The 20,713-nt window shown below is 41.8% G+C and overlaps 1 protein-coding gene across 1 annotated transcript in view; it reads left to right on the top strand.

Moving 5' to 3' along the window:
* Nucleotides 1-578: 578 nt before the first annotated feature.
* The window catches only part of GPR156 (G protein-coupled receptor 156), a 123,823-nt gene continuing 103,688 nt past the window's right edge, over nucleotides 579-20,713 (top strand). The window contains exon 1 of the mRNA XM_054482773.2: nucleotides 579-815. The gene's annotated coding sequence lies outside the window, so the exon portion shown is untranslated. The remainder of the gene's footprint in view (nucleotides 816-20,713) is intronic.

Here is a 20,713-nt window from a genome sequence, read left to right as displayed (position 1 = left end):
TTGAGGGTGTCTTAAACACAACATCTCACACATATTTTTAAGCAGATGACAGTGGGCTGGGTGCGAACATCTTGTTTGTGGCCTCCTGTTAGCATTCTTGGAAAAAGAAACGTACTTGTCTTTCTGATTATAAAAGAAGCAAAAACTCAACGTAAAGAATTTGGCAACCCCAGAGAGTATAAAATAAGAAAACTAAGTGGTAACTCCGACCCCACTCCATAAATAAAAATGAGCATTCGCGGAGAGTCCTTCCAGTCTCCTTACCGAGGCCGGCTAGGGACCTGAACCTGAAGCTCCTCGCCCGGGGGCCAGCCCCTGCGGCAGCCGCTGGCTCGAGGCCCGGGAAGGGGCGCTGAGGGGAAGGCGCCCCCCAGGGAAGGTCTCTGAGGAGACGGCCGGAGGCGGGGCCGCCCCAGGGGACTCGGCGGCGAAGCAAGGAGAAAGATCCGAGGAGCTGGAGGAGCCGTGAGGCGCGTGGAGTCTGCAAGGTCCCGGAGCCCTCCCGGCCCTCGCGGGAGAGCGGGGTCGAGGCGCGCCACGCGGGCGGCGCCAGGGAGGGGCGGGCAGGCGTGGCTCAGCCAGTGCCCCGGCCAGAGGCGCCCGGCGCCCCGCGCACACCTCAGAGGCCGGCGCCGTCGTCCCGCCGCCTCCACGCCAGGCTCCCGGCGCGGCGATGGGCGCGGGCTCCTGTCTCTGCCCCGGCCCGCCCCTTCCCGCCCCTTCCAGCCGCGCGAACGCGCGAGACGCCGGGGGACCGTGGGCGTCCTGCACATAGAAGCGGACTTGGCGCTTCTCGGCGGTCCGACACTGATGAGGTGAGCACAGCGACCTTAAGGATCCACAAAACTTCAAACACTTAATTATTAAGTGAAAGTGGAAAGGGGGAGGGGCTTTCTCTCCATTCCAGAATCTGGGCAGTTTGTTTGGAACCGGTAAAGAAACTCTCTTAGGAACTTGAGGTGAGCACGGGTCACGCATCAGGGATGCGAGTGGCAATTTCAGTGGAAGAGACGGGAGAGTACTGTAATTTGGTGTGAAGATGGGGCCTTGGGTTTTCTGCTGAATAAGCGACCGGCTGTGCTGAAAATGAGAGATCCCGGAACAGTTTCCCACCGCCTGTAGACTTTCCAGAGTCTCCTCACGCCGAATCTGCTTTGCAGGGCATGTTCACCCCCAGGGTGCAGAGTGGCGGGCACGGTGGGCTCCCCCATGGGGATTGCAAAGTCCTGAAAAGGGACAGTTGTATTGCACTGCGTCTGTTGAACTGCCTTGCTTCTGGGCATGAGGGAGTCACCTGGAAGCTGGAGCATCCTTGTACCCTGTCACGCAGCCCTTTCCAAGTTAGCTCTGTCAGACACTAGAGGCCTCTAGGTAGAACTCAAGGTATCCATGTACTCATGAAGAATACAAACCTTGAGGTTTTTAAAATCGAATTTTGTTAAGATTTCAGGATAGAAATCTGGGAAGAGAAGTCATGACATGGCATAACTTACCCCTTTGTTGATTTTCTAGGTACATGCATGCTTGAATTAGAGGTAAATGATGTCCTAGCCTATCATGAAATGTCTTTCCTGGTGTAGTTCTTTAAACCAGAATATGGAGGATAACATTACATTTTTGCATCCTAGATAAAAGGGAAAGATTTTCAGATGGGGGTTACACAGCGGGAGAAATTGTTGATATAGTTGTATTAGGCAGCAAGGCCTGCAAAGAAAACTTATTTTTCTCCACCAGTGGCTGAATTCTGCACAGTGTCTCCTCGCAGTCTGGGTAGCAGCCCGGCTTGCAAAAACAGTGCTTCTTTCATTGCTGCAGGTGGGGCAAATGCGCTTGCGGATAAATGGCTGAGGAAGCGTTTGCTCATAGGTTAAGGCAATTTGAGTCTGGAGAATAAAGTGCTTTAGCAGGCTTTGCTTGAGTTAGGGGTCCCTTGTGAGGAATAGAGGTGGCTTTCTGGTCCCCATTTTGCCAGCCTAATTCCCCTTCAGGGACACTACTGTCTCTGGAATGTTCCCTCTGTTTCACCTTCTCTTCCACCCCCAGCTTTTAGCTTCTCCCCATTCCCCAGTGAAGTCTAGAATTGAGCCTGGTCAGAGTCAAAGTTCTGATAGCCTGGGGATATAGAACTTCAAGCCTGGTGAAGGCAGAAATGAGACCTAGGAGAGACCCAAGATGGGTGAGATGAAACAACTTCCAGCCTAGAAGGCTCTCAAAAGAGTGGAAAAATAATGATTGAGGGAAACAGATTCTCTGGAAAGGAGAATAGGTGCTTAAGTGTTTGTTTTCAGCTGAGGGTTTTAATATTTCCATTTTTGTTGTTTAATCATAAGGGAATTTCCATATAGGGTAGGAGGAGGATGAGGCCTTCTCTGAAAGCTGCATCCTTCTCCCTGAATTTGCATTTTATTCCATTCTCATGTAGGTTTCAGAGATTAATTGGGGGAAGGGGGAGAAAGGAAAGAAGCCAGAGGCTCTGACATGCCGCAGAAGCAGTACAACATGGACTGACTTGGGCTGCAGAGGTGGATTTGGGGGTTGAAGGGAATGTTCTACATTTAGTTAAAAAAAAAAATCAGAGCCTTTATTTTGCAGAGGACTTGAGAATCAGAACATTCATGTTTAGTTGCTGATGAATTTTGCCTGATAAAGGATACAAATCACTATCTCACCTTTTTTCTCCAGTGCTTTATTATGAAAAATTTTAGACATACAGAGATGTTATCTACCTCTCATTTTATAAACTTATTATCTTAAAACAAACTTGTTAATAAAAATCAGTGTTTAGAATCCAGACATATGTGGTCTGGTCCTGGACAGAGCTTGAATCAGAAGGTATTTCAACTATAGATGTGTGAAGGATATTAACATTTTAAGAAAAAAAATATAGGTCTTATTCTTCTGACTTTCCCATAAGAATCTTGAGCAGACCCCTTAACTGCCTTCCTTTTCCCATTCTTAAAATGTCAGTCAGTTGGATGATATTACTCTCCTGCTTAACACCCTCCAGTGGCTTCCCCTCACACCGTGAATAACATTCAACTCTCCACCAGGGCTTGTGATTTGGTCTGGTGCCCTCATATTCTATGCCTGTCCTCTTGCTTACCATCGTCCTTGCTCTTCCCTCTGCCTGAACACTCTTCCTTCAGACACTGCCACTGCTTCTTTTCTCAGCTCATTCCAGTTTCTTTTCATACTCTCCAGAATGATGGCCACCTGATCTAAAACAGCCTGTGGTCACTCCCTGTCTTCTGACCCTGCTTTATCCTTCTTCATGGCACTTAGCACTCCCTGACACTATATAGTATATGTATTTCCTTGTTAATTGGGCATATTCCCCACTCTAATGTAAACTCCATCAAGACAAGGAATTTTTTTGTCTTATTTATGGCTGTGTTCCTATTTAGTATATTATGAGCAATTAATAAATAACTGTTGGATTAATTAGGTAATTAAATTACACAAATAAAGCATTGACTCCCATAAGGGTGGCAGAACCCTTGGTAAAATACTAGAAGTCCTTTGAGGTAATTCGTAATTCAAGTTAATCAATATTTGATAGGTAAATGATGACCCTGGAGATCAGTGGCCTCTTTTATCCTCACAGCACTTCTCAGCTGAATCTTATGCTAATAGCTGGGCCAGTTTTGACAAACCCACATCCCAAACAAGACATAAAATATTTCAGTCACAGAACTTTTCCTCATGTCTCTTTCTAGTCACCCCCACCATACAGAAGCAGCAAACCTTGTTCTGATTTCTAATGTCATAGATTAGTGTTGCTGGTTCCTGAACTTCATATAACTGCAGTTACACAGTATGCACTCTTGTGTTTGGCTTCTTTTTGCCCTACACAATGTCTGTGATATTCATCTGTGCCATTACATGTATCAGTAGTTCATTTCTTTTTATTCCAAGGTAGTATTCATTGTATGAATATTGACCATGTGTTTATCCGTTCTCTTGTTGATAGATACTTGGGTTGTTGCCAGTTTGTGACAATTTTGAACAAAGCTGCTGTGAACCTATAAAGGGTCTGCCTCATCTTGAGTCTTCTCTACTTTATATGAAAATCTTCTTTGTGCCACCAATGCAGAGAGAAGTATGGCAAGGTTATGGGGGCTGTGACTGATATAGCAGTTTGCATGCACCCCAGCCAGTGCTCGCTCTAGACAGCTCCACTGGGAGCTGACCTGCTTCCCACTTTAGAGGGAGAGCACTTGGAAAATGAGTGTCTGACAAATTAGCGAGCCTTCCAGTGCACTCTTAAGTGCTTTAAATCCTTGAAAGAGACACTGTAGAATGCCTGCTGCCATCACTGTTGTATTTCCCTCCTCCTCTCAGCTTCCCCATCCCAGCACAAGTTGACTCTAATCAGCCTCTGAGCATTATGCTACTGAGGGGTTTAAACATTCATGAGCAAGAGTCTTGTTCGGAGCCTGATAAAATATTTATGTGTTTCCATGGGGCATTGGTTTCCATCTAGACTTCTCAAGGCATTTTTCTGAGATGCATGTCATAATTGTGAAGAACTCAGACGGTGATCGATGATACGGCCCTGTGTTATTAAACCCCACTACACAGAGCACCTTGCTTTCTAGGGATGGAGAAGAATGAGCACACAGAAAAAATGACATTAATCATGTCTAGATCAGGAGAAAGACTACATGTACTGATAAAAATGGCTTGAGTAAAGAGGGGCCTGTTAATATAGTACCAACAAAGGTATGAATCCATAGAGGAGAGTGAAAAGAACTTGTTAAAATGAGAGGAATGCTGGGATGCATTCATTCCAAGTGGAAGAATGGGGGAAATCAGCATTGTAAAATGCACAGTTCCTTTGACACTCATGTGGACAAGGCTCATATGAGACAACTGTGCTGAGTGCTGTAATTATCACAACCTGCTATGAGAGGATGAAAGTAGAAGTGGAGGCTAGGCAGGGTTTCCAAGTAGAGCCAGAGAGCTATTCCAGGAGGAGTCAACATTTCCCTTCAAGGAAGAAGTGGCTTTGAGTCAGGTTCTGAAGGAGGTGTGCCTCTTTGACTGGCAGCTGCGGTGTGGAAGGGCCTTTCCAGAGAGACAGAATAGCATGATTGAGTGAGGGCCAAAGTGCCGGTGTGGTGTGAGTAAGGAGAGAAGCTGGGTGGATGCGGGTCAGGGCAGGGTTGCAGCAAGCAGGAGAGCTAACGGCCAGCTTATGAAGGCCACAGGAGGATGGACTTCAGTCTGTTTGCTGGAGGGCCATGTAACTTTTGGCCGGAGATTGGGTTACATTTTGAGCAGTTCTTGGGAAGTATATCCACCCTAGGCAAGGCCTTGAGGTATGTTTATGTCCAAGGCATTTCCAGAATATTCTGCTGTGTACAGAACTGTATGAAGACTCTATGTGGTCTACTCTAAGAGAGGTAAACCAGAAGAGGTCAGATACACTCAGTATACAATTAGGACTGACCAGAAACAGGCCTCACCAGGCACCTTTCTGCCCCCAGCACACAAACACTCAGAATATTGAGTCAGATTGAATCCACAGCATCCTCTAGTCTTCTTCATGACCACTTTGCCTCAGCTGGGGGAGTTGCAATGATCTAAGTATCCCCTTATCACCTGAACCCAAATCTGGGCCAGTATACCTCAGACATGGGTTGCCAGGCAACTGAGGGCTAAGTGATGCGGCTGGCCAATCATCCCCACAAAGCCCAGGTCTTCTTTGACCAGGCCATTGGGCTGTGACCAGAGAGGCAACTCGGGGGGTTGAGGTCATGCAGACTGATGACCTGTAGACACAACTGCCAGGCCCCTTCCATATGTCTTCTTCCTTTGGGTTGCAGATTCCTATTCAAAAATGCCTCAGGATGTTTATTTTTTAACCCATAATAAAAATAGTGAAGTAGGGAGGAGTGTTAAACATGTCAGTCATCTATAACTTATGTTGTCATTGGGAAGAAATAACTCTGGAAACAATTGTCCTGGGAAAGTCAGTCTTCAGTCTTGCAGTGAGGAGCTTTGCATATGTAGAGATTAGCTAGAAAGCTCTGGAGTTCTGATGGTGAGAAGGGATTTCTTGGGTCAAGGATAGGAAAGGGCAAGGGAGGACCTTCATGATTCTGCCCAGGGCTTTGCTGGTTGGAATTGCTCTTCTGCTGCCATGGGTAGCATGGGGTTTCAGTGACTGAAAACACCCAGGAAGGTATGCTCTGGGTCTTCATGTTGCCATCTGCCTACACTGGAATGTCAGACCATCAGTCAGCACTGCCAGCTCTCCATCTTGATTTTCTAAGAGTTATTGAGAAAACCTTGAAAGGGAAGGCAGAAGTGGATGTCTTAATTATGGAAATGCCAAGGTTCTAAAGGTGTGGTCTAGGTTGAAGGTGTGGTAAGGGCCTGAAGGCATTGGTTTGGCAGTACTTCAGACCAACAAAGTCTTTCTTGGCTCTTATCTATAATATTCCTGATTTTCTGTGTGAGGTGGAATCTCTCAAGTGCTGCATTAATCAGTCTTTTGGCTGAACAGGTAAATAGGATGCATGCTTAATTGAGTGCCTTTTCTTTTTTTAAAGTTCCAGCTTTTATTTTACATTAAGAGGATACATGTGTAGGATTGTTACATGGGTAAATTGGACCCAGGCATAAGCACAGTACCCAATAGGTAGTTTTTCAACCCATGCCCCCTCCCTCCCTTCCCCCTCTAGTAGTCTGCAGTATCTATCTTTCCTGCGTTTATGTCCATGTGTGCTCAGTGTTTAGCTCTCACTTATAAGTAAGAACATGTGGTATTTTGTTTTCTGTTCCTGCATTAATTCACTTAGGATAGGCCTCCAACTGCATCCACGTTGCTTCAAAGGACATGATTTCATTATTTTTTATCCTATGGTGTTTATGTAGCACATTTTCTTCATCCAATACACTGTTGATGAGTGCCTAGGTTGATTCCACATCTTTGCTATTGTGAATAGTGCTGTGATGCACATATGCAAGCATGTGTATTTATGGTGGAATGATTTATATTTCTTTGAATATATACACAGTAATGGGATTGCTGGGTCAAAGGTAGCTCTGTATTTAAGTTTTTTGAGAAATCTCCAAACTGCTTTCCACAGTGGTTGAACTAATTTACATTCCCACCAACAATGTATAAATGTTCCCTTTTCTTCACAGCCTTGCCAGCATCTGTTGTTTTTTGACTTTTTAATAATAGCCATTCTTACTGGTGTGAAATGGTATCTTATTGTGGTTTTATTTGCATTTCTCTGATGATTAGTGACGCTGAGCATGTTTTCATGTCTGTTGGCCACACTTGTATGCCTTCTTTTAAGAAGTGTCTTTTCATGTCTTCTGCCCACTTTTTAATGGAGTTATTTGTTTTTTGCTTGTTGATTTAAGTTTCTTATATATCCTGGATATTAGACCTTTGTCACATGCATAGTTTGTGAATATTTTCTCCCATTCTGTAGGTTGTTTACTCTTTTGATGGTTTCTCTTGCTGTGCAGAAGATCTTTAGTTTAATTAGGTCCCACTTGTCAATTTTTGTTTTTCTTGCAGTTCTTTCTGGGGACTGGGCCATAAATTCTTTGCCAAAGCCAATGTTGATAAGGGTATTTCCTAGGTTTTCTTCTATGATTTTTATAGTTTGAGGTCTTATGTTTAAATCTTTAATCCATTTTTAGTTAGTTTTTGTATATGGTGAAAGGTAAGTGTCTAGTTTCATTCTTCTGCATATGGCTACCAGTTATCCCAGCACTATTGAATAGGGAGTCCTTTCTCCATTGCTTGTTTTTGTCAGCCATGTTGAAGATCAGATGGTTGTAGGCGTGCAGCCTTATTTCTGAATTTTCTATTATGTTCCATTAATCTATGTGTCTGTTTTTGTACCAGTACCACACTGTTTTGGCTACTCTAGCAAATTCTTTGGAATTAATGAAAATAGGGACACAATTTATGAAGACCTCTGGGATATAGCCAAAGCAATGTTAAGAGGAAAGTTTATAGCCATAAATGCCTTCATCAAGAAGCTAGAAAGATCTCACATTAACAATGTAACTTTGCATTTAAAGGAACTATGAAAAAAGGACAAACCAACCCCAACTCTAGCAGAAGAAAAGAAATAACTAAAATTAAAGAAAAACTTAATGAAATTGAGATGCAAAAATCCATATGGAAGATCAGTGAAACCAAGAATAGGCTATTTGAAAAAATAAGTAAGATTGATAGACTGCTAGCTGGGTTAACAAAGCAGGAGGAGACAGAGAGAGAGAGAGAGAGGATCCAAATAAGTACAATAGAAATAACAAAGATGACATTACAATTGATCCTACAGAAATACAAAAGATCCTTGGAGAAAACTATGAACAACTCTATGCACACAAATTAGAAAATCTAGAAGAAATCAATCAATTCCTGGAAACAATCTCCCAAGATTGAATCAGAGAGATTGAAGTCCTGAATAGACCAACATCAAACTCTGAAATTGAATCAGTAAAACAAACAAAAAAAAACCCTACCAACCATAAAAAGCCCTGGGCCAGATAGATTCACAGCCACATTCTATGAGACATACAAAGAAGAACTAGTACCAATCCTACTAAAACTTACAGATAACAGAGGAGCAGGGACTCCTCCCTAATTCATCCCATGAAGCCAGCACCAGCCTAATACCCAAATCTGGCAGAGATATGATGAAGAGATATGATTTTTGTGTCTATGTTCAGACCAATATCGTTGATGAACATAGACACAAAAATCCTCAACAAAATACTAGCAAACCAAATTTAGCAGAACATCAAAAAGTTAATTCACCATGATCAAGCAGGCATTATTCCTGGGATGCATGGTTGGTTCAACATACACAAATCAATAGTGAGTCACCATATAAACAGAATTAAAAGCAAAAACCCTATGATCATCTGTGTCATCTCAATAGACAGAGAAAAAGCTTTTGATAAAATCCAACATCTCTTCATGATAAAAAACTCTCAACAAACTAGGCATCAAAGGAACATACCTCAAAATAATAAGGGCCACCCCTGATAGACCTACAGCTAACGTCATACTGAATGGGCAAAAGCTGGAACCATTCCCCTTGAGAACTGGAACAAGGCAAGGATGCCCACTCTCACCACTGCTATTCAAGGTAGTGCTAGAAGTCCCAGCCAGCACAGTCTGGCAAGAGAAAGAAATAAAAGGCATCCAAATAAGAAAAGAAGAAGTTGAACTATCTCCCTTTGCTGACGATATAATTCTATACTTAGAAAACCCTAAAGACTCTTCCAAAAGGCTACTAGAATTGAAAAACGATTTTAGCAAGGTTTCAGGATACAAAATCAATGTACAAAAATCAGTAGCATTTCTAAACACCAATAACGTCCAGGCTGAGAGTCGAATCAAGAACATGATCCCATTTACGACAGCTGCAAAGAAAATGAAATACCTAGGAATATAGCAAACCAAAAAGGTGAAAGAGCTCTACAGGGAGAACTACAATACACTTCTGAAAAGAAATTAGAAACAACACAAATAAATGGAAAAATATCCCATGCTCATGGATTAGAATGATCAATATCATTAAAATGGTCATACTGCCCAAAGCAATGTATACATTCAATACTATTCCTATCAAACTACTAACATCATTCTTTACAGAATTAGAAAAAACTATTCTAAAACTCATATGGAACCCAAAAAGAGCCTGAATAGCCAAAGCAAGCCTAAGCAAAAAAAACAAAGCCGGAGCATCACACTACCCGAGTGCCTTTTCTGAACAGATATTTCAATGATTCCGTGATTGTTCATGAGCCAGTGATGGCTGCCTGCTTTTGGATGCTGCTAGGATAAATGCAGAAGATCAGAGTAAAGAGGGAGAGGGAAGCATAACAGCAGGAGAGAGGAAAAGGGAAGAGAGTAGTGACGTGCTGAGATCGCAGAGGTTGTGGGTACCCAGTTATCTACAAGTGAGAAACAGGGATAAAAGAAGATCAAATAACTACCCATGGGAATTTTACATGCAAATATTGCTGACTTCCCGGGCAGCTGTGAGGAGAAAGGAAGGGAGGAGACACAAAGGCAGCTGTCACAGTCAATCCGAGGAATATTAATAAAAACTTGACACACGAAAACACATGGCCATATCACAACAGCCTGGGTCCCAGCAAGGATGTCTATTCAAACCCCTCTTTCACATTTCCATATGTTCATTCATAGTATTAGGTATTTTGGAAGACATTCATTTGCACTTGCAAAGATACACAAATGCAGAGTACTTAAAAGGGTAAGCTATCCTAAAATATTAGTGGTGAGATTATAAATGATTATTTTTATTTTTTTCAACTTATCTATGTTTTCCATGATTGTTTTAAGAAGTGTGAATTTCTATGATAATCAAAAAAACATTAAGGAGAAAGGGGGTTAAGTAGGGAGATAGAGAAAGAGGCATGGGATGGGGAGAGAGGATTATAGAAAAGAAAAATATGTTGGAAGATGAATGAACAATTTTAAAACTTAATGTTTCACAGACTGCTAGCTTGTGCATATTTTTCTTTATTATTGAATATCATATGTTTATCACCCTCAGAAGATCTGGAGGTACTGATTGGCATGAAACTGAATTGCAGATACTGAGCTAAGTATCACACCTCCAAGACCAATGCCATTCTATGTGTGACATGTGGCTTCCAGTGATGCTCAAAGTATTTTCCACCAAAGGCTAATACAGAACACTTCAAACCTGGGCAGCAGCATCTCTCCCACAGAGTTTAATATTTATACTTGTAGCCACGGGGCTGGCTTTGTGCTTCTCATCTCTGAAGTATGGAACAGGAGCCAACAAAGGCTGTCAATAGTTGGAGTAGTGGGATTTTCCAAGACAAAAGCATGAGTTATTCTCGTCCACGTGTTTGCTGGCTGCTCACTGGCTTAGGCAGCCCCTTGGGAAGCTCTGTGGCTGAGGCTTTAGATAAACAGATGTAGTTTTTGTTTCACAACCACTGACCTTTTCTAGAGGCACTGTTGATTCTGTGCTTTAATTGGCTTCTGTTGAGTGACACAAGGTGAACCCTCTCTTCAGGAGCAGAAGCTCTATCTGCTATTAACCACCAGGATCAGTTCAAAGCAAATGCCAGAGGACCACATACCTCACTGAACTCTGGGGACTGGGGTTACTTGTAGTTATAAGTCTCAATAAATACTTTTTATATTTTAACTTTTGCATTTTTAAGTTATAAAAGCTATACACACTCATTGTAACAAGTCTAGTAAGACAGCAGTATATAAAGAAAATATGGCCAGGTGCAGTGGCTCACCCCGTAGTCCCAGTACTTTGGGAGGCCGAGATGGGTGGATCACTTGAGGTCAGGAGTTCAAGACCAGCCTGGCCAACATGGTGAAATCCCATCTCTACTAAAAATTAGGCCGGGTGCGGTGGCTCACTCCTGTAATCCCAGCACTTTGGGAGGCTGAGGCGGGTGGATCACAAGGTCAGGAGTTCAAGACCAGCCTGGCCAAGATGGTGAAACCCTGCCCTACTAAAAATACAAAAATTAGCTGAGCGCGGTGGCAGGCGCCTGTAATCCCAGCTACTTGGGAGGCTGAGGCCGGAGAATCACTTGAACCCAGGGGGGCAGAGGTTCCAGTGAGCCAAGATCTTGCCACTGCACTCTAGCCTGGGCGACAGAGTGAGACTCCGTCTCAAAAAAAAAAAAAAAAAAAAAAATTGGCCAGGTATGGTGGCTCATGCCTGTAATCCTGGCACTTTGGGAGGCCAAGGTGGGTGGATCACCTGAGGTCAGGAGTTCGAGACCAGCCTGACCAACAAGGTGAAATCCCATCTCTACCAAAAATACAAAAATTAGCTGGATGTGGTGGCAGGCGCCTGTAGTCCCAGCTACTCGGGAGGCTGAGACAGGAGAATTGCTTGAACCGGGGAGGCGGAGGTTGCAGTGAGCTGAGATTGCACCACTGCACTACAGCCTGAGCAATGGAGCGAGACTCTGTCTCAAAAAAAAAAAAAATTAGTCAAGTGTGGTGGCGTGCGCCTGTAATCCCAGTTACTTGAGAGGGTGAGGCAGGAGAATAGCTGGAAATAGCTTGAACCCAGGAGGCAGAGCTTGCAGTGAGCCGAGACTGTGCCACTGCACTCCAGCTTGGGCTACCGAGGGAGACTCCATCTCAAAGAGAAAAAAAAGAAAGAAAATATAACTAATCTCCACCTTCTCTCACTCCCATCTTTCTGACAAAACCACTATTTAAAGTGCCCAGGCTGGGCATGTGGGCTGACATCTGTAATCCGAGCACTTTAGGAGGCAGAGGCAGGAGGATAGCTTGAGTCCAGGAGTTCAAAACCAGCCTGGACAACATAGTGAAACTCTGTCTCTATGAAAAAAAAAAGAAAAAGTAGCCAGGTGGGTGGTGTGTCATCCTAGCTACTTGGGAGGATGAGGTGGGAGGATCGCTTGAACCCAGGAGGTTGAGGCTGCAGTGAGCTGTGATCATGACACTGCACTCCAGCTTGAGTAACAGAGTGAGACCCTGTCTCAAAAAAAAGTTTCATGTGTATTCACATGTCATGATCACAGCTCACTGCAGCCTCAACATCTCCAGCTCAAGGGATCCTCCCACCTCAGTCTACCAAGTAAATGGGACCACAGGCACATGCCACCACACCCGTCTAATTTTTAAACATTTTTGTAGAAACGAGGCCTCACTGTATTGCCCAGGCTGATCTTAAATTCCTAGGCTCAAGTGATCCTCCCACCTCAGCCTCCCAAAGTGCTGGGATTATAGGCATGAGCCACTGCACTCAGCCCGTTCACTCCTTTTCTATGTTCAAACAAACATATGAGTGTGTAGACTTATTTTCTATTGTATGTGAAAATAGAATCATATATGTTATTTCTTTCATTTTATTTCATACATATTATGTACATTATTCTAGATTAACACATATAATTGATCCAATTTATTATTTTTAATAGCTACCTAATATTCCATTATAGGAGGTTCCATAATTTCTTCCCATTCATTACTTCCCCACTGATAGATATTCATGTTTATCTTCCAACTTTTTTTACACAACAACTTATGCCACAATAAACATTCTACATTTATTCCTATACTTTGGATTTTATTTCCATAGGAGAGATTCCCAAAATTGGCATTTTTGGGTCAAAGGGAATACACAATTTTAATTCTCACTGTAGGTCTCCTTTACAGCAGTTGTTTCCGTCCTCCTTTTGTCTTTCTCTCCCCTCTCCCACCACATTTTGCCAGCAGGGCCTGTGTATTTAAGAAGGAAAGCCTGCAGTGAGAACTCCTCTGTGCCAAGTGTGGATTATATCAGCTCAGTGGGGAACGGGGTCTGCAGTGTCTCAATTACATTGTGTCTCTCTTGCTTTTGGTTGGCCAGACTGTTCACAATTCCCCTTGCTGATTTATTCCATGCTGTGGAATTATACATGGTCTTCATCTGTGGCAGGAGCATCTGAGGAGTGGCTTTTTGGGAGGGGTGTCCTTTCAGAAAGAATAGGCTCAGTTACTGTACTTTCTCACAAAGCTATATCTGTTATTTTTTTTGTTATGCCCTTTCTTTAATAGTTGGATTGAAAAAGGTTCTTCGATTCCCATCCCGGTCTTCTGTCTTCATTTTGAGGACTTGAGATTTGGGGAGTTTTATGAGTATATAATCAATCAACTGTAACTGATTATTTGACATGAGGATAATTAGTTAAGAAGGTAGGGGTCTTGGAGCTTAAGGATCAGTGCCAAGCAACAGATGTGAACATTTTTAAACAAATGGTTTTAACAAACCCGGTATTAGGAGCAAGCTTCCCAGGAGTACTAGGCTTTCATTTTTAATTTTGCCCTTGCTGGGATGTAAAACTTCAGTCTAGTCTACCAGACTAGAGAGGAGTTGGATTCTCTACCACACCAGGGCTAGAGAGGAGAAAATGTCAGAGAAGCATTAAGGGAAGCTGGTAAGTACAAATAAGTGAAATAAATATAAACAGTGAACTGACAAAATAGCAAAAAGTGAATGAAATTTGAAAATCTTCAGCTGAAGATTATTGTATAACCAGTGGTCCTGTGAGCTAGTGGACACTTTATAAAAATCTGTGATCTCGAAAACATATTAGATACCCCAATGTGAATCTGTGTTCAGAATACAACCATTAGCTAAGCAAGACAAAGAAATGATAAGTCCTGTTGGCAGATATTTTGCTATTGACTTCTATAACATATGCTGCAATTTTTACTCAGCAGCTTTGGAATGGATTTCTATGTCCCAAGTTGAAAACTAAACTAAAAGAAAAACAGAATAGAAGTTACTGCACTTAATTTCTAAGGAGAAAATTTTCACTTTAGTTTTGTGCATGTATATGCCTGCAAAATAAGCATTATCCTTTATGTTAATACAAACTTCACATGAACATTTAATTTTCAAATATGCACTTACCAGTAATAATGATGGCAAAATCAGACTCTATAGTAAGTTTATGTTTTATAACTTAGGGATTCTATAATGTATCTTAGTTGGTCTCATAGTTAATAGTAAGGATAGTAATATCTTATACAGTTTGCACTGTCATCTGAGTAAAGATTGTCTTTAAACAGTTTGTTCTTGTCAGAAAAGTTTTAAGGCTAAACCTATTATAAGACATTAAGCATCTGATTTTGGCTATAATGGACTATCTGATAGTAGATTTTTACTCCTATACAGGACATCTAGAAAAGCTGAGTTTTAAAAATCTATTTGAAGGCATAGAAGACCTAATAAGGCAGCTAGGACTTGAGAGCTAAGACCTCAGAAAGAAGAGAAACTCATTGAGTGTTCCATATTCTAGGCTACTTTTTCCCTCTAGACACTTACCATTTTTAAGTAACACATGAGGAGAACCCAAACAATAAGCAGCTGCTAAAATCAGAGAAGCCAGGCAGATTATTCCACAGTCTGATAGGGCTGGGGAGGAAAAAATAAATTGAATTCAAGGAAAACAAATGATTCAGGACGTGAGAAACCATGATCATGGACAGAAAAGAGGCCCAGAAAAATCAACTTAATAGTCTAAGCAATTTTCCTTCCAAGTCATTCACTGATTTATAAGTAGCACAGACCAAGAGATTGTAAAAATCCAAACACAAAGAAGGTGCTAAAAAGCTGAGAAGCTAATCAGAGCTACTTGCAATCTTATTACACTAGGAAGATAAAAATTATTATAGAATGTAAAGCCCACCAATGTGGTATGACCTGAAAAACACCCTAAGCTTTCAGTTGGGACTGCTGACAGATTATGCCTGACCAGTTAAAGGAAACCAGAAATAGACCTGGTCAAATAAAATATTGAAGTCCATTTCCCAATCAACTTAGTCACTGATTAGATTAAAGTAATCTGTTCTTATTTTGACACCCTAGCAGAAGCCTTCTCCATATTCTTTGGAGAAGAAAAAATGATCCAGAACCTGTATATTTTTCATGCATGGTTTCTTGTATTCAGCAAAGCAAAACAAAACAAAAACAGGCATACCAAGATGTAGTTTCCAGAATATGGTACAAACAGAGAGAATCCAGACTTCCTGAGTTGAGAAGACAGAGTTCCCCACGTCTGGGGAGACCAGGGCAACTAGAGTTTGTAGGACAGAGTATTGGAGAGGAGACAGCTGCAGAGAGAACTCCAGAGTTCCTCACAGGGTACACCTCAAGTATAAAGCTGAGTACTGAGCAGCACATGCATGTAAGGAAACTACCTGGGATAAAGAAAGAACTACCCAAAAGGATTAGAAGAAATAGTGCTCATTGTTCACAAAGGGCTGGGAATTGTGCCTATTCCCACCAGCCAGACTTGAAAAGCTCATAATTCATGGAGGGTTGGGTAGTATACTCTGAAAGACCATGCCTTAGTAGTGGGAAGTAGCCCTAGATTGAGCACTGCACTGATCCTGTCTAACAAATCTTTTAAAAAGACCCGAAAGGAACAAATTGTTCCAGTTAATTTGACTGCATCCCAGAACAAAGCTCAAAACTATTTAGAGGTATTTGGAATAGCAGTATTAGTAATATTGCAGAGGGAAGAATATTGCCAGGGATAAAGAAAATCATTTCATAATGATAAAGGAGTTGATTCATCAGAAAGACATAACAGTACTAAACATTTATGCATCTAATAACAGAACTTCAAAATACATAAATGAGAAATTGATAGCGTTCCAAGGAGAAATAGACAAATCCATAATTGTAGTCCAAAATTTCATTAACCTTCTCTCAGTAATTGATAAAATAACAGAAAATAATTAAGTATATAAAAGAAGATAAAAATACAATCAACTAACTAGACCTCATTGATCTTTATAAGATACTTTACCCAGCTACAGCAAATACATATTCCTCTCAAGTGTACATGGAACATTTATCCAGTTAGACCATATTCTGAACCATAAAACAAGTCTCAATAAATTTAAAAGAATTTTAGTTATATAAGGTGTGTTCTTGATCACAATGAAATTAATTAAGAAATCAGTAACAAAAATTCTCAAATATTTGGTAACTAAATAACATCCTTCAGAATAACTCATGAGTCAAAGGAGAAATCAAAAGGAAAATTAGGGCCAAGTGGAGTGACTCACATCTGTATTCCTAACACTTTGGGAAGCTGAGGCAGGAGGATTGCTTGAGGCCAGGAGTTCAAGATCAGCCTGGGCAACAGAGTGAGATCCTGTCTTTACAAAAAATAGAAAAAAAAATTAGCTAGGCATGGTGGTGTGCACTCATAATCCCAGCTACTCAGCTGGAGGATTTCTTTAGCCTAAGAGTTTGAGGTTGCAGTGAGCTATGATCATGCCACTGCATTCCAGCCTGGGCCGTAGAGTGAGACCCTGTCTCTAAAAAAATTATTTTTAATAAAAAATAAAGGGAAATGAGAAAATACTTGGGGCTGAAAGTAAAAACTCATCTATCAAAAGCAGTACTTAGGTGGAATTTTATAGTATTATAAGCTTATAAGGTGGGGCACAGTGGCTCACGCTGGTAATGCCAACACTGTAGGAAGTCGAGACAGGCAGATTGCTTGAAATCAGGAGTTCGGGACCAGCTTTGACAACATGGCAAAACCCTGTTTCTATAAAAAATACAGAAAATTAGCTGGGTATGGTGGCACGTGCCTGTAGTCCCAGCTACTTGATGGGGGCTGAGGCAGGAAGATCACTTGAGCCCAGGATTTCGAGGCTGCAGTGGGCCGAGATCACACCACTGCACTCCACTCCAGCCTGGGTAACAAAGTGAGACCCTGTCCCCCCACACCCCCGCAAAAATAAGATTATAAGGAAAAGGTCTCAGTTCAGTGTCCTCAGCTTTCCTCTTAAGAAACCAAAACAGAAAAAGAGCAAATGAAATTCAAAATAAGCAGAAGAAAGAAAATAAGAAATATTAAAGCAGAAATCAATAAACTAGATTTTAAAAAGTAGAGAAAATCATGAAAGCAAATGCTGTTTCATTGAGAATATTAATAAAATTGATTAACCTCTTTACAGAAAACAAAGAAGAGGAGGAAAAAGAGAGGAGATATAATTTACCAATATCGGAATGAGAGAGGTGACGTCACTACAAATTTTACAGATATTAATGGATAATAAGGGAACATTATAGCTTTTCTCCAATAATTCCATCAACTTATTAATAGATGAAACAAACAAATTCCTTGAAAGACACAAGCTACCAAAGTTCACTGAAGAGGTAGTAGAGAATGTAAAAGCCCAGATCTATTATAGACAGTCTCAAAAGTTAGAAATAGAAGAGAACTTCCCTAGCCTGATAAAGGGAATCTATGCAAAACGTGCACCTAACATCATATTTAGTGGTAAAGCAAATAGTAATATAATCGATTTTTTTTTTTTGAGACAGAGTCTTGCTCTTTCACCCAGGCTGGAGTGCAGGGGCGCGATCTTGGCCCACTGCAACCTCCACCTCCCAGGTCCAAGCGATCCTCCTGCCTCAGCATCCTGAGTAGCTGGGATTACAGGCACATGCCACCACACCCTGCTGATTTTTGTATTTTTAGTAGAGACAGGATTTCACCATGTTGGTCAGGCTGGTCTTGAACTCCTGACCTTGTGATCCACCCACCTTGGCCTCCCAAAGTGATGGGATTACAGGCGTAAGCCACTGCGCCCAGCTTTTTTTTTTTTTTTTTTTTTTTTTGAGATGGAGTCTTGCTCTGTTGCCCAGGCTAGAGTGCTGTGGCGTGATCTTGGCTCACTGCAACCTCCAACTCCTGGTTCAAGCAATTCTCCTGCCTCAGCCTCCTGAGTAGCTGGGATTACAGGTGCCCACCACCATGCCGGGCTAATTTTTGTATTTTTAGTAGAGAATGGGTTTCACCATGTTGGACCAGGCTGGTCTTGAACTCCTGGCCTCAGGTGATCCGCCCGCCTTGGGATCACCAAGTGTCGGGATTACAGGCGTGAGCCACTGTGTCCGGCCTAGGTTTTTAACTTATTTGTGTAATTACTTCAAGTATAGATTACTCCAATTTAAACACAAAGATTGTGAAACTAGATAAAGAATAAACATATTCAAAATAATTATTAAATGTTTTAATTGGTGACAGAGTTTTTCATAGCCTTTTATCATCTCAGTGCATCATGTTTTATTTGTAGGTAGCCACAGAGAAACAGCTACATTTATAAGAACACCATGAAGAATAATTTAATTAAAACTTTTTTTTTTTTTTGAGACGAAGTCTTGCTTTGTCATCCAGGCTAGAGTGCAGTGGCAAGATCTTGGCTCACTGCAACCTCTGCCTCCCGGGTTCAAGTGATTCTCCTGCCTCAGCCTCCCTAGTAGCTGAGATTACAGGCATGGACCACTACACCTGGCTAATTTTTTGTATTTTTAGTAGAGATGGGGTTTCACCATGTTGGCCAGGCTTGTCTTGAACTCCTGACCTCAGGTGATCCACCTGCCTTGGCCCCCCAAAGTGTTGGGATTACAGGCGTGAGTGACCGCGCCTGGCCTAAAACATTCTTTTATCCCTGACTTCAGCTGAGTTTAGTTTGAAATGAGGCTCCTTACTTGGGGTGATTGGGCTTTGTAGGAGGGTTGGTGGGTGGCCTATAATTCCCCCCAATATTGTATGTAAGATATTACATGTTTGTATACAGTTTTTCAGGAGAGAGTCCGTAGCTTTCATCAGTCTCTCATGACCAAAAACTATTTAAGAATCATAGCTTGAAGAATGAAAGAATCGAGTGCCATGCTAAGTGTCTAATTTCTCAATAATACTTCCCTGAAACTAATTTCTAGAGAATAATTCAAATGACTTGATCTAAATATGTGTGCATGAGTCATCAAAGCAGCCTGGAGTAACATATTAAAAGTTATCCCAAGGGTTTGTCTGGTTCAAACTCTGATGAAAGCCCTATATTTCCTATCCTGGACTGGGTTTCTCATAGTATGATTCCCAGATCAGCAGCAGCATCAGCATCACCTAGGAACTTGATAGAAATACAAATTCTCAGGCCGGCCCCAGGCCATACCTACTGAATTACAAATTGGAGATGGGACCAGCAATCAGTGTTTTCTAAGGAGCTTTCCAGATGAGTCTGGTGTGCACTAAAGTTTGATAACCACTGGGTTAGGCTATAATTAGAAAATCCTGTTCTCCGCCCCTGCTGCCAAGCCAGGTTTAGAACAGTTTGTTAAGCAAGTATCTGCAGAAAGACCAGTCTGATGTTGACAGCTTCTATTTTCCGTCTTTATGGAAAAATCGTAAAGCCTCAAAAAGCCCAAATCACCCTCACACAAGTGTCTTGGGTTGCACAGCAACACCAAACAACAGTTTAGAGTAATCCAATGTCCAGCTGAAATTGGAATTTAGATACACAGCATGTGACTTCACTCACAAAAATTCTTACCAGGAGGCTTTTTAGGGATGAGCCCAGTAATTCCAAGGGCCTTGGCTCTTAGCCTCCTTTGAGGCATATAACACAGTCTCTTGAACATACTGACCCTCAGGAATGAGGTTTCATTACCCTCTTCCAGCCATGTGGCACCCTCACAAACATCCTTTAACAGAGTGCTCAGTATCACCATGCTTCATTTGCAAAGTAACTTGATGAATTCACTCAGCCTATATTCTTAGTACCCAGCGGTAGGGATCTCAGCTATAGCAGCATAAAAGTTGAACTGTCCAAAACCAGTCTCTGAAAACTTCAAGTGTTTATTCTGTCTACTCCTGCTGTTGCCTGAAGCTTGATTTGTTGTCACACCTTACTGTTTTGCTGATGAGAAATAGCACAGGGTACTTCTCAGTGGTTCTCATTAAAGGAGGGCAGCCAAGTGGAATTCATTCTTGGCTCTTAATAGTTTTCAAATGAGAATTTTATTGCATATTAATGAGCACTAATTGACATTTGTGACTGGTTTTTATGGAAATCATGCATGTATAATTTGCATAATAGTACCTAAGTGCTTTTAGGTAACAGTGCAACTCTGGGAAGTTGGTGAAGGTTTTTGTATGGTGCTTTTTAAAAAAGTTCCCAAACCCCAGCCCCTAGAATAGTATAGAATATTAACAGGTCTCTGGGATCCAAATATAAGGCAGTAGTAGTGACTCAGTTCATGTAGTTGTACCAGCTTGTACCTGAGAGTCAGAAAATGCATCAGGGCAGGTCTCTAAGAGCAGGAAGCGCTCCCACAGTAGCCAAGGAGGATGTTCCAGCCCTCCCTCTACCTTC

This window comes from Pongo pygmaeus, chromosome 2 (genome assembly GCF_028885625.2).
Source record: "Pongo pygmaeus isolate AG05252 chromosome 2, NHGRI_mPonPyg2-v2.0_pri, whole genome shotgun sequence".
Taxonomy (NCBI): domain Eukaryota; kingdom Metazoa; phylum Chordata; class Mammalia; order Primates; family Hominidae; genus Pongo; species Pongo pygmaeus.
This window is presented reverse-complemented; position numbering and strand designations above follow the sequence as displayed.